Below are 12,118 nucleotides of genomic sequence, written 5' to 3' on the forward strand. Positions count from 1 at the left end.
AACACCTTGCCCTAAATGATTTAGGGCCTCATTATGACTTTGACGGTTGGAATTACCTGACCATCAAAGCTGCGGGAAGGAGGTAGCCGCCATACTGGCTGCCTCCACCCCAGTCATATTACATCATTCGCGCCAGTCAGCCCAGTGGGACTAAGAGAGCAAAGGCTAATACCGTAGCACTAAAGCAACGTCGGAATGACCACTGTCTGCAAAGCATTCCGAGGGTGCTGGCAGGGGAGTCCCTTTACTGCCCACAACATGGTCATGGGCAGTACAGGGGCCCACTTGTGGCCCCCAGCGCAGCCTTTCTGCCATGGAAAGGCTGGGGGAAAGGGGACTCATGCTTAGCACAGCGATGCTGAGCTCAGTACCGCCATGGTTTGAGTACAAGTCTGGGGTAGTGAGGTGTCTGGCATGAAGGAGATTGCTACCTTCTTGGGGGAGTGGGCCCGGCAAACTGGGTGGGGAGCCACAGCGAGGGAGGAGATGGAATTGGAGTTGGTGGACAAGGATGGAGCAGGTGCAGTTCCTGTGTGTTCCACAATCACTAGGGAGTGTCCACTGGAAGACGACTCAGAAGAAGTTGATGTGGGGCTGGTGTCTTCTGTGGCACTCCTCTCACCCTCTGGGCTACTGGGTCCCTCCATGTCTGATGTCTTGTGGCGAGCTGTTTCCCCACTGAGGTTGGCCCTTCCTCCTCTGCTTGCTTGTGATAATGCTGAAATGACGAAGGCAAATAAAGTCAGTCCATGTGGCACAACACACTTGAGCAACAGCTTTGATTACAAACCATTACCATAATGTACAGTAGCCCCTAGCCATAAGGTTCTCCAAAGTGCCTCCAATATTTGCAACAGCATATACATGTTACATGAACTGTAAACATTTGCACACAGGAAAATCAGAATAACAGACAACCTCAGTAGCATGAGTGAAGTTGTCCAATCACAATACTCATGGTCAAGTAGGAGACCTTGCCACCTTTAATGGTCTGGCTCTTGTAGCACCATTCACTAACCTGTTTGCAACAAATATGATGGCAATGCCAAGTACATTCTCACAGATCCACACAAGGTCCATCAATCAGCAAATGTTTATACATACAATGCCACATCATGATGAAATGATGGGCAAATAATCCAGCCATGTTGCAGTAGTAGCCCAAAGAAGGTGAAATGCAAACACCCGTGTCACATGGTACAAAGTCACCAGTGGTAATTTCACAATATGCACATTGTCAAAATAGTATAATGGAAGTTGTACTCATTTTGCTCTGCTAGATACATCTTGCACAGAAAAGTACACTGGAGACAATCTGGTCAAAATGTCTGGGAGACTTGTCAACAAATATCCGCAGCACAATTAATCAGCTAGGCTTAGGGAAATCACCTGCTTCAAATGGTACTGCTGAGAACACCCTTCTAACATTGAATTACCAAAAGGCAGTAGTCCATTAAATGTTGTTGTGGCTAAGGGAAATCTCAAAAAACAGTTTTACTATGGTAGGGCATATATCTTTGCCTTCATGCCATTCAAACACAGATTCCATTGAATTACTGAGTGTAAACACTCACATATGATTCTTGCATTTCTGGATGTCACTCCCTGATGCATGTCAACAGTCAGTAAATGAACCTTCAACAATTGACATGTGAAAAGGACTTAGCCAAATGATTCAAACTCAATGGCATGGAAATGCACCTTGTGAGTAAGTACTGTAGGTCTACCTGTCATGTCCCTCAATGAGTCTGCAATTGTTCATGATAGATGACATGGAGTAATTTAATTAGGTGTGTGTGACCCAACAAACCATGCTGACACCCTTCTGTCTGTGGTACCACATGAACTGCATACCCATTAAATGAAGTTATTCATCATCATCATCACATTACTTTATTTCAGTAAAAACATACCATGAAAGTACAGTACATAGCAATCCAGAAAAGAGATTATAAAAGGGGTACCAATAAAATAGATAACAAACTCTAAAAAGAGAGGTATTAAAAGCAAGATAAAACAATGGTATAGAAAATATTTCTTTCTCCATAAATATAATACTTAAGAAACGTCCAGTCCCAACTAAAACATCAAGCTAATAGACTTACACTTAAGTACAACAAATGTGCACTATAATACCTGCTTCTAAGAACTACTACCAAGTCTTACTCTTTAAAATCGCTAATCTAAAACACCATATTGATTCAATAAATGTTGCCACAGGGTAAACTATTTTTGTACGGATTAATCAGATTTAAGTACTCTCTCAGCAAATAAACAGTTCCTGAAACCCATTTGTTTGCATAGGGGAATAATCCAAAAGGCCCTCTATTTGTCATATGCATGACATTGAAAAAGGACATGGAGATCAGACTCTTCATTCTTACAGCCCATCGGACATAACTTGGACTTGTTGGTGGAATTGGGCCATTTATAAGTTAAAGAACACAGAGGAAGAGACCCTATTCTAAATCTGATAAAAAGGGCACTTGCAAATGGAGAGAATACTGCATCCATAAAAGGCTCAAACCCATAATGACATTTAAATTGCAAAAAAACTATCAGTAATGGAAGAGGGCACAACTTCAGCCAGTTGTGCAGTTTGAACTTTGAGCCAAAAAGCGTCCTTCAATGTCTGAGCAGCATTTTTGGGAATAGAAGAGTGATCCTTCCAATAGGACCCCAAGCCAAGATGAGATAAGGACCGTTCGACATAGGAACACCACTGGATTTTGGTTTTAAGGTTAGTGCCCACCAAATTGAGCAGCCCACATCTAAATGGAATGAGAGCGTCTGATGACCATAGCCGGACCCAAAACAATAGTGGCCTTAAAGCAGCAATCTGGTTAATGGGAAAAAGATTTGAGTCTAATCGGATGGGCAAAGATGGAGTACTAGAAGGAACTTTTAACAACATCTTTAAGAACTGATTTTCCTTCCTGGTCAGATTCTCCAAGTTGCAGTGATCCCATAACTCAGCACCATACAGAGCCCCCCCACCTGGCTTGTGATTTGTATATTTCAAGAGCAGCAGTCAAGGCAAAACTGGGGGATCTGGTTGCAAATCTCACAATACCCCGCCCTTTGCTTCAGGCACATTAATGATTTCTGAATATGGGCCTGCCAGTGATGTGAATCTTCTATTTTTACACCTAGATAATCAAAAGTGCCCACTCTTTCCAATAGGGCACCTTCTAAGTAAACAGATCTCTTCATTTTTTAATTTTTGTCTCCAAACACCATATATTTCATTTTTAATGAATTAATTTCCAGACCATGATCTTTACAAAACTCCACGAACCTTGCAAGCAAACATGAAAGGCCCATGGCTGTTCGGGAAAGTAGCAAAGTATCATCAGCGAAGAAAAGACATGGGAACTTCTGCCCTCCCATACTAGGGGCATCACTAGAACAATCCAAAAGGTAGGGAATGCATGCGTTGATAAATAGGAGAAATAGGGTGGGCGCAAGTACACAACCCTGTCTCACACCGCGAACTGTGGGAAATGCTGAAGTCAGATCACCTGCCAGACCCCAACGTACTTTGGCGCAGTTGCCTGAATACAGATCTTTAATTATATTAAGCATGGAGCCGGGGACTCAAGCTTTACTCATGACTTCCCACAGTTTGGGACGCGGGACAAGGTCAAAAGCGGATTTCAAATCAACAAATGCCATAAAAAGGTGGCCTGAATCCACATCTACGGTCTTCCACTTTATAAGAGTAAAGCGGAAAACCTGATCGATAGTACTGACCTTGTCTCTGAACCCTGCCTGGAATAGGCTTAGAATCAGATTTTTTGCTATCCAATGCTTCAGCCTACTTAACAGCTGATAGCAGAATATGTTTTGCAAATTGTCTAGTAAGCTGATAGGTCTATAGTTCCCTGGAAGATTTTTATCACCTTTCTTATGTATGGGCACACTTATTGCCTCCTTCCAAGAGTCAGGGTAAGACCTAGCGGACAAGGAAATATTCAATATCCTATTTATGTACCAAGTCCATTTAGGCAGGTCTGATTTATATAAATCTGGGGGAATTCCATCCGGCCCAGGAGCCTTCCCTGATTTTTGGGCAAGAATTGCCAGGTCAGTTTCTTTTAAAGTGAAAGGAGGCAGAGAGATCGCCGAAGAGCAAAATGACGATAGCTCTCCGAAGTTGATGGCAGCGGAATCAGGTGTGGAGCCATACAGCTCCATAAAGTGAATTAACCAGATGTCAGCGGCAATATGGCATTCTGGGACGGATAAGAGATTAGAGTCTCTGCGGTGACCAGAAGCCAGAAGAGTTTGGCATCATGGGTCCTAGCCGCCTCGGCCAGTTCACCCCATAGTCTCTCCTCATGCTCGAGTTTGCACATGTTGCATGTGGAGACATAAGTTCTTCTTGCTCTCACAATAGCTTCGCGATCCTTAGATCTTAATGCTTTTGTCAAAAAGCTCTTAGCATCTCGGCACCTCTTGTCAAACCACTTGCTACTAGGTGGAGAGGAGGAATTGCTTCGATTCATAACAGTTTTAGTAAACAACTCCTTAAGGGCCGCAAAGAGGTCCACGTGAGAGGACATAAATTCCAGTGAAGTTAATGCAAAGTGGTCGTCAAAAAGCTGGTGTCTGGAGACTAAGGTACGCAGTTTGTCCCTTAATATGTTAGACTTCTGGAACGAATCCCATCTCACAGCCCACTTGTTGCTGGACAGCTTCAGGGCTCCATGAGCATTGGAAACGAAGAGAGACACAGCTCCTGATAAAAGAGTTCTGTCATAAACAATTTGTAAAGGCGCATGATCACTTGTGTGCCATGGGCCCACCTTCACATCTATTATGGAATGCCAAACCCTTAAATCAAAAATAACATAATCCAGAGTACTGGTATATGATCCCATAAAAAAAGTTGATCTAGCCGTAGTATCAGCTGGCAGCCGACCATTACCAAGGCGAAGACCATGTATTACTGTAAGATTTATTATCTGTGACACCCTACTACCAACAGTAGATTACACTGGCTGGGTTGGAAGAGGGGGAATATTCCACACTTCATCTTCAATCTGCGTTGCCTCAATAAAAGCCAAATTAAATTCAATTTGCGCATTAAGGTCACCTGCAGTAATAATACGATATTTGGGACGAAAGTCTAATATGATATTATGCAGGAGATCTGTAGTAGCAGACCAATGATTAGAAGGGCCTGGTCCGTTGTAGATGTTAATACATAAAACTGGAGTACCTGTGTTAGGCAGTATTGCTATTGCCAAAATATCAGGGGAATCTACAAAAATCTCTTTTACTTCACCCACCTCAGTTGTCTTAACCCAGGTGCATAGTCCCCCTATTGCCCTACCTATGGGAGACTGCGTAGATCAGGTAGATCAGGTTTCTTAAGAAGATTGAGAACTTCGAGCAATAAATGCTTCAGCTCTCCTACTTCACTCTTTAAGCTGAAGACCAGTGCTAAAAGTTCCTTTCTAGGAGAATCGCAATTGGGGAGCAAGGGATCCAGGGGGATCTGTTGAACACTGTCCAAGTCTTGTTGATCCAGAATAGAAAAACGATTTGAACAGGTGATCCCATGAATGATGTTATCAGTGACTAAGGTTTCCGAATTGTACTTAGGTACAGAATGTAAAGAAGAATGAACAATTAGAGAGAGGCTTTTAGAAGCAAGTGCTTGGGAAGGGACACTCATGGGCTGAACATCAGCAGAAGAGCTAGCTCCACTTGTTAAAAACGGCAATAGAGTCCCCGATTTCAGCCTCTTCAGACCATTCCTTTCTTTTTTATTAAAAATTTGCTCCACTTCTTCTATTAAGTTATCGATCTCTCTAGACACGCAATTGGTGTGGGATTGCGTGACTCTATTAGGTTTTGAAATGTTTGATTTGGCAGGGCCCAAATCAGGACTAGTTCTCACCTTGCGTTTTCCCATTCTATACAAGAATCTCCATGCCAATATAGGGGCAAATTGAAAGAAGGTAAGCACAACTATATCAAAGAACCCCAAACCGTACCTTGGGGCCCAGAGGGGGAGCCCAACCCGGCCTTAGATGGTCACTGTCGGTGATAGACGACCAGGGCTCCCTGGCACGCTTAAACAAATCCGCGTTCAGAGAATTGCAGCAGGGATCCTGGAGAATGGAATAAGCCTATACTCCTCAGGCCTCACCAATCTTTAATCCTCAATACAAAAAAACAAAAAATAAAGAGATGTGGCCCAGCACAGCCTCTTCCAGGCGCTGACGGGTGCAGGACGGGCCCGCCCTTGGCCCGGGCTTTGCCCTGGCGCATCCCACAAAGCGGGCGCGCGGTGTAGTTTAAAGGGGCTTCAAGTCCCTGCCCCCACAGCAACTTCTCCTCAGCGCGTCCCGCGAGGCAGAGCGGGCGCGCAATGGATTTAAAGGGGCTTCAGGTCCCTGCCCCCACAGCAACTCCTTCTCAGCGCGTCACGCGAGGCATAGCAGGCGCACGGTATAATTTAAAGGGGCTTCAGGTCCCTGCCCCCACAGCAACTCCTTCTCAGCGCGTCCCGCCCTCAGCGCATCCCGCTAACTAATGAAGTTATTTAACAAGAGATTTTTCCATGCATACACATGTGATGGAATCAGACATCATTCCATGAAGGCAGGTAGATCATGTATGAAACAGTAGTGGAAATGATACTACAAAAGTGTAAGGTACACATTCTAACATGTACGTACAAATACTGATGGCAACAGTGATGTTGCGCAAATCATTTATCTTTACATTCCCTACTTACCAGGGGAAAGTATGTCTCAGTGACTGCACACAAAAGACAATGGGGGTCATTACAACATTGACGGTAAAAGCTGCTTACCGCCGTGCAGAAGACCGCCAACACACCGCCGCGGAATTCCAACACAGCTATTACGACCCACATCTCGAAATCCGACAAAATTCAGACACCCAAACAAGTCCGCCACACCAAAGGTCAGTGATAAACTGGCGAAAACAAAACCTCCACCGTCACGCCAACAGAAATACGCCAATTCTATCACGACCCACAAATCCACGCGGCGGTTCTTCAACCGCGGTATTCCATTGGCAGTACACACCGCCGCGCTCAAAATACACACACTTCTACAAAACACCGACACATTGGACAATTCGAAATGCACACACCTGATACACATACACACACCACACCCACACTCCCAATACAATATAAAACAAACACCCACATCACCCACAAACCCTTACGACAACAAATCACAAATGAAAGCCAGAGAGAAACACTAGCATCCACAGGCACACAACACCATCACCCACACTACTTCCACGCACAAAACACCACACACCACTACATATCACCACACTTATCACCACATACACCATCACACACATCACCTACACCCCCCCATGGCACGGCAAAGACACCCCGGGTTCTCTGAGGAGGAGCTCAGGGTTATGGTGGAGGAAATCGTACGGGTAGAGCCACAGCTATTTGGAGCACAGGTGCAGCACACCTCCACAGCTAGGAAGATGGAGCTATGGCGAAGAATAGTCAACAGGGTCAACGCAGTGGGACTGCACCCAAGAAATCGGGACGACATCAGGAAGAGGTGGAACGACCTACGGGGGAAGGTGCGTTCCGTGGTCTCAAGACACAACATCGCAGTACTGCGGACTGGCGGCGGACCCCCACCTCCTCACCCACAACTAACAACATGGGAGGAGCGGGTCTGGACTATTCTGCATCCTGAGGGCCTCGCAGGAGTCGGTGGAGGAATGGACTCTGGTAAATCAAATCTTAACTATCATATCCCCCACCCAACCTGCATGCTATCACAGACCCCCAAACTCGCCCCCTCCCCTATTACTCCAACTCCTCACAAATGTACTAATAACACAAACCACCCATCCCAACACCAAGCCCTGCATGACACAACAAAGCATGGACACCCATCACTAAAGCATGTCCACTGCACATACCCATAACACCACCCTCAACCATCATCACACATGCCCACACACAGGAATGCTAGCACTGGGGTACACGCCCACCCACCCATTGCCCACCATGACACATACAGATGCAATAATCATGCTTTTATACCCCTGCAGGACCACTACCCAACGTCACCAGACAGGAGTGTAAAGACATCTCCACCCCACCCACAGAAGAGGCCCACAGTGATGACAGCAGCTCTGTCCAACTGGATCCAGATGACCAGCCCCGACCATCGTGGGCCTCGGGACAGTCGGTTACCCACACTCAGTCACAGGCCACCACAGACCTTCCAACCTCTGCTAACACCAGCACACCACCTACCCAGCGGGCCCATACCTCCTTCCCCAGGACACGTCAATCAGCTGTGTGTCCACCACTACAGGGAACCCAGGATAACACACAACCCCAACAACAACAGGGACCTGGGGGCAGTGGTAGTGTGCACACGGTCCAGGGGACGGAGGCACAGGAACACAGGGGAACTGGGAGGGCTGCTGTGCGACATGGGGTGGACAGGCCTAGGGAACCCACTCTCCACGAGGCCCTCTCCTCCATCATGGGAGCATACCACCACTCCCAGGAGACGATGGCAACGGTCCTGCCAAGTTTCAGGAGACGCAGCGGCTGCAGGAGGAACAGTATTTGGGCTTCAGGGAGGAACTCAGAACCATCAGCTCCGCCCTGGGCACCATCGTAGGGGTGCTGAAGGAGATACTTAACACCAGGAGGGACACTGTGGCACTGCAAGGGGCCCCTGACACTAGCATGGACGATGAACTGCCCATCACCTCCGCCGGTGCTAGTGGACAGGACGCACCGCCACAGGACCACCACACCAGCACCCCACCCCCTGCAGACGGAGAACCACCCCGCAAATGGTCCCTGAGATCCAGGAACAAGACAGAGCACGATGCCAAGACCCCCGCCAAGAAATGAGACCACCCTGATTGTCATCCTACTGTCCCACTTTGTAACCCTGTCCATCTTGGAACTGCCCCAGATCCACTTCCTATGCCCATCTGGGCAATGCACCTGTGAGACTAATAGACTGGACTCTGCCATGGACATTCCTCCACCATCACCCCTCACCATTTTACAACCCCCCTCCAATATTGAGCACTTCAATAAACACCCTTGAACCACAAAACAATCTGGAGTCAGTCTGTGATTTCGAAAAATGTGTATTAGCAATGACAGTAACAAAATGCGTTTTCAAATGTAATGTCAACATACCTATGTCACACATCTTAAGTCCATGAGGAATCTAAGCAGATGACACACTTTGTAAACCACACCTGTGAAACCGTAAGGGAAGTGTACAACTCAGTTACCATATACTGGGTGAAATCGACAGACAGGATAGAGGTAGAAGTGTGAAAGTACTTGTAGTAGGCAGGAATGTGTTCTCACCTGTGTGGCACTGGAAATATTGCTGGATAACTGAGTCCCTGTTGTCAATGTCTTCTTCCTCTGCTTCCTCCTCATCACTGTCCACAGGCTCCACAGCTGCTACAACACCGTCATATGGACCATCCTCCTGCAGAAAAGGCACCTGTCGTCACAAAGCCAAGTTGTGAAGCATACAGCAGGCCACGATGATCTGGCACACCTTCCTTGGTGAGTAGAATAGGGAACCACCTGTCATATGGAGGCGCCTGAACCTGGCCTTCAGGAGGCCGAAGGTGCGTTCGATCACCCTCCTAGTACTCCCATGAGCCTCAATGTAGCGTTCCTCTGCCCTGGTCCTGGGATTCCTCACTGGGGTCAGTAGCCATGACAGGTTGGGGTAACCAGAGTCCCCTAATAGCCACACCTGGTGCCTCTGGAGTTGACCCATCACATTAGGGATGCTGCTATTCCGCAGGATGTAGGCATCATGCACAGAGCCAGGGAACATAGCATTTACCTGGGAGATGTACTGGTCTGCCAAACATATCATCTGTACATTAATCGAATGATAACTCTTCCGGTTCCTGGACACCTTTTCACTCCTGTGGGGGGGGACCAGAGCTCCATGGGTCCCATCAATGGCACCTATGATGTTGGGGATATGTCCAAGGGCATAGAAGTCACCTTTAACTGTAGGCAAATCCTCCACCTGAGGGAAAACGATGTAGCTCCGCATGTGTTTCAGCAGGGCAGACAACACTCTGGACAACACGTTGGAAAACATAGGCTGGGACATCCCTGATGCTATGGCCACTGTTGTTTGAAATGACCCACTTGCAAGGAAATGGAGCACTGATAGCACCTGCACTTGAGGGGGGATTCCAGTGGGATGGCGGATTGCTGACATCAGGTCTGGCTCCAACTGGGCACACAGTTCCTGGATTGTGGCACTGTCAAACCTGTAGTTGATGATCAAATGTCTTTCCTCCATTGTCGTGTATTTGTGTTGCGCGACAAGGCCTAGGTCTGTGTGACGCAGTTGGTAATGAGGCCATGTGGGCCCCTGAAATGGTGGCTGCCTGACCTCTAAAGTGGGACAATGGGATGTGAGGTAACTGCGCTGGCGTTGTACACCGTTGCGGTAGGCGGTCGAAGACCTCGGCGCAATGCTGCATTGGTTAACATTGGACCCTATGGGTCCCAGGAGCCAATGACGATGTACGCCGGCGGTGATGGTACGATGTTGAATCACTCGATACCTGATCTTCGACAGGAGAGGACCTACACTGCAAGTGCTGCTGTGACCTCGGTCTGGAAGAGACAATGGCTCGTGCGTCTGGGGAAAGGGCCCCTGCCTTCACTGCAGAAGAGTTGGAGAAGCTCGTGGACGGGGTCCTCCCCCAGTACATGCTTCTCTAAGGTCCTCCAGACCAACAGGTAAGTACACAGGGAGCATGTTGTATGGGCTATGCCTGTGTGGAGAGGGCTGGTTGTAAGAATGAAGGGGGCACAGTTCTGCGTGCATGAAGGGCTGTGAATGCATGTGCCACATGGCAAGGGTAGGGATGTGGGCCACTCACTTCGAAGGTGCAGTTGATAATGACTTCTCTTCTTCCCCTGTACATGTCATGTAGGTTAGCGCCCACCAGAAGAAGGATATTTGGCGTGCCATCTCCAAGGACGTCTGGACCCTGGGGGTCCACCACAGACGGAGCACCCGCTGCCGTAAAAGATGGGAGGACATTTGCCGCTGGAGCAAGAAGAGGGCGGAGGCTCAGCTGGGGATGGCCTCCCAATGTGGGAGGGGTGCCCGTCGAACCATGACCCCCCTGATGTTCCGTATCCTGGCAGCGGCCTGCCCTGAGTTGGATGGGCGCTTGAGGGCATCACAGCAGACACAAGGGGGTGAGTACAACATCATTCAGCGGACTTTGCGTGCAGTGAAGGTGTCTGTGCCCCCCCTTCTACAGGTACAGCCGCCACCCCCCCTACCGGCACCGCCCTCCCAGCAGCCCCTCAGCTTTCGCCCTGTGCCCACTCACCCAGGAGAGTGGGCATCACCGTCGCCCCAGGCACCTCAGCCCCTGCCCCTGTCACCTCTGCTGCCCTCAGTGAGGAGGCCATTGACCTCCTCAGGTCCCTCACTGTTGGGCAGTCTACCATTTTGAATGCCATCCAGGGTGTAGAAAGGGAATTGCAACACACAAATGCATTCCTGGAGGGCATTCATTCTGGTCAGGCTGCCCTTCATCGAACCCTGTAACTCTGGCCTCAGCACTGATGGCAGCCATTGTCCCTGTCTCTAGGCTCCCCCCTCCAACTTCCTCCACCCAGACCCAATCCCCTGTACCCCAGCCTATCCCAAGCACACCATCAGACCAGCCTGCACACACCTCACCACACAAGGGAAGCTCAGGCAAACATAAGCACCACACATCCCACAGGCACTCACGCAAGCATCACACACATACAGACACACCAACGTCCACTGCCTCCACTGTGTCCCCCTCCTCGTCAACTCCCTCCTCCCTCCCAGTCTCGTCTACACTCTCACCTGCATGCATTACCTCTACAGCCACTACGTCCCGCACCAGCACACCCACTACCACACCCCGCTCACGTGCACTCACCACCCCCACTCCCATTTACACGTCCCTTGTGTCCTCTCCCAGTGTGTGTGTGTGACGCCCCCTCCCAAGATACACAAATGCAGGCACACACCCACCCAACAGCCATCCACCTCACGACAGCCTCCAGCGCATGCAC

The 12,118-nt window shown here is 48.5% G+C and overlaps 1 long non-coding RNA gene across 1 annotated transcript in view; it reads right to left on the reverse strand.

The window, feature by feature from the left end:
* Nucleotides 1-431: 431 nt before the first annotated feature.
* LOC138260737 (uncharacterized) overlaps nucleotides 432-12,118 on the reverse strand; it is a 319,107-nt gene continuing 307,420 nt past the window's right edge. Inside the window, exon 3 of the long non-coding RNA XR_011198951.1 lies at nucleotides 432-718. This is a non-coding gene — a long non-coding RNA (uncharacterized lncRNA). The remainder of the gene's footprint in view (nucleotides 719-12,118) is intronic.

This window comes from Pleurodeles waltl, chromosome 10, assembly GCF_031143425.1.
Source record: "Pleurodeles waltl isolate 20211129_DDA chromosome 10, aPleWal1.hap1.20221129, whole genome shotgun sequence".
Lineage (NCBI taxonomy): Eukaryota > Metazoa > Chordata > Amphibia > Caudata > Salamandridae > Pleurodeles > Pleurodeles waltl.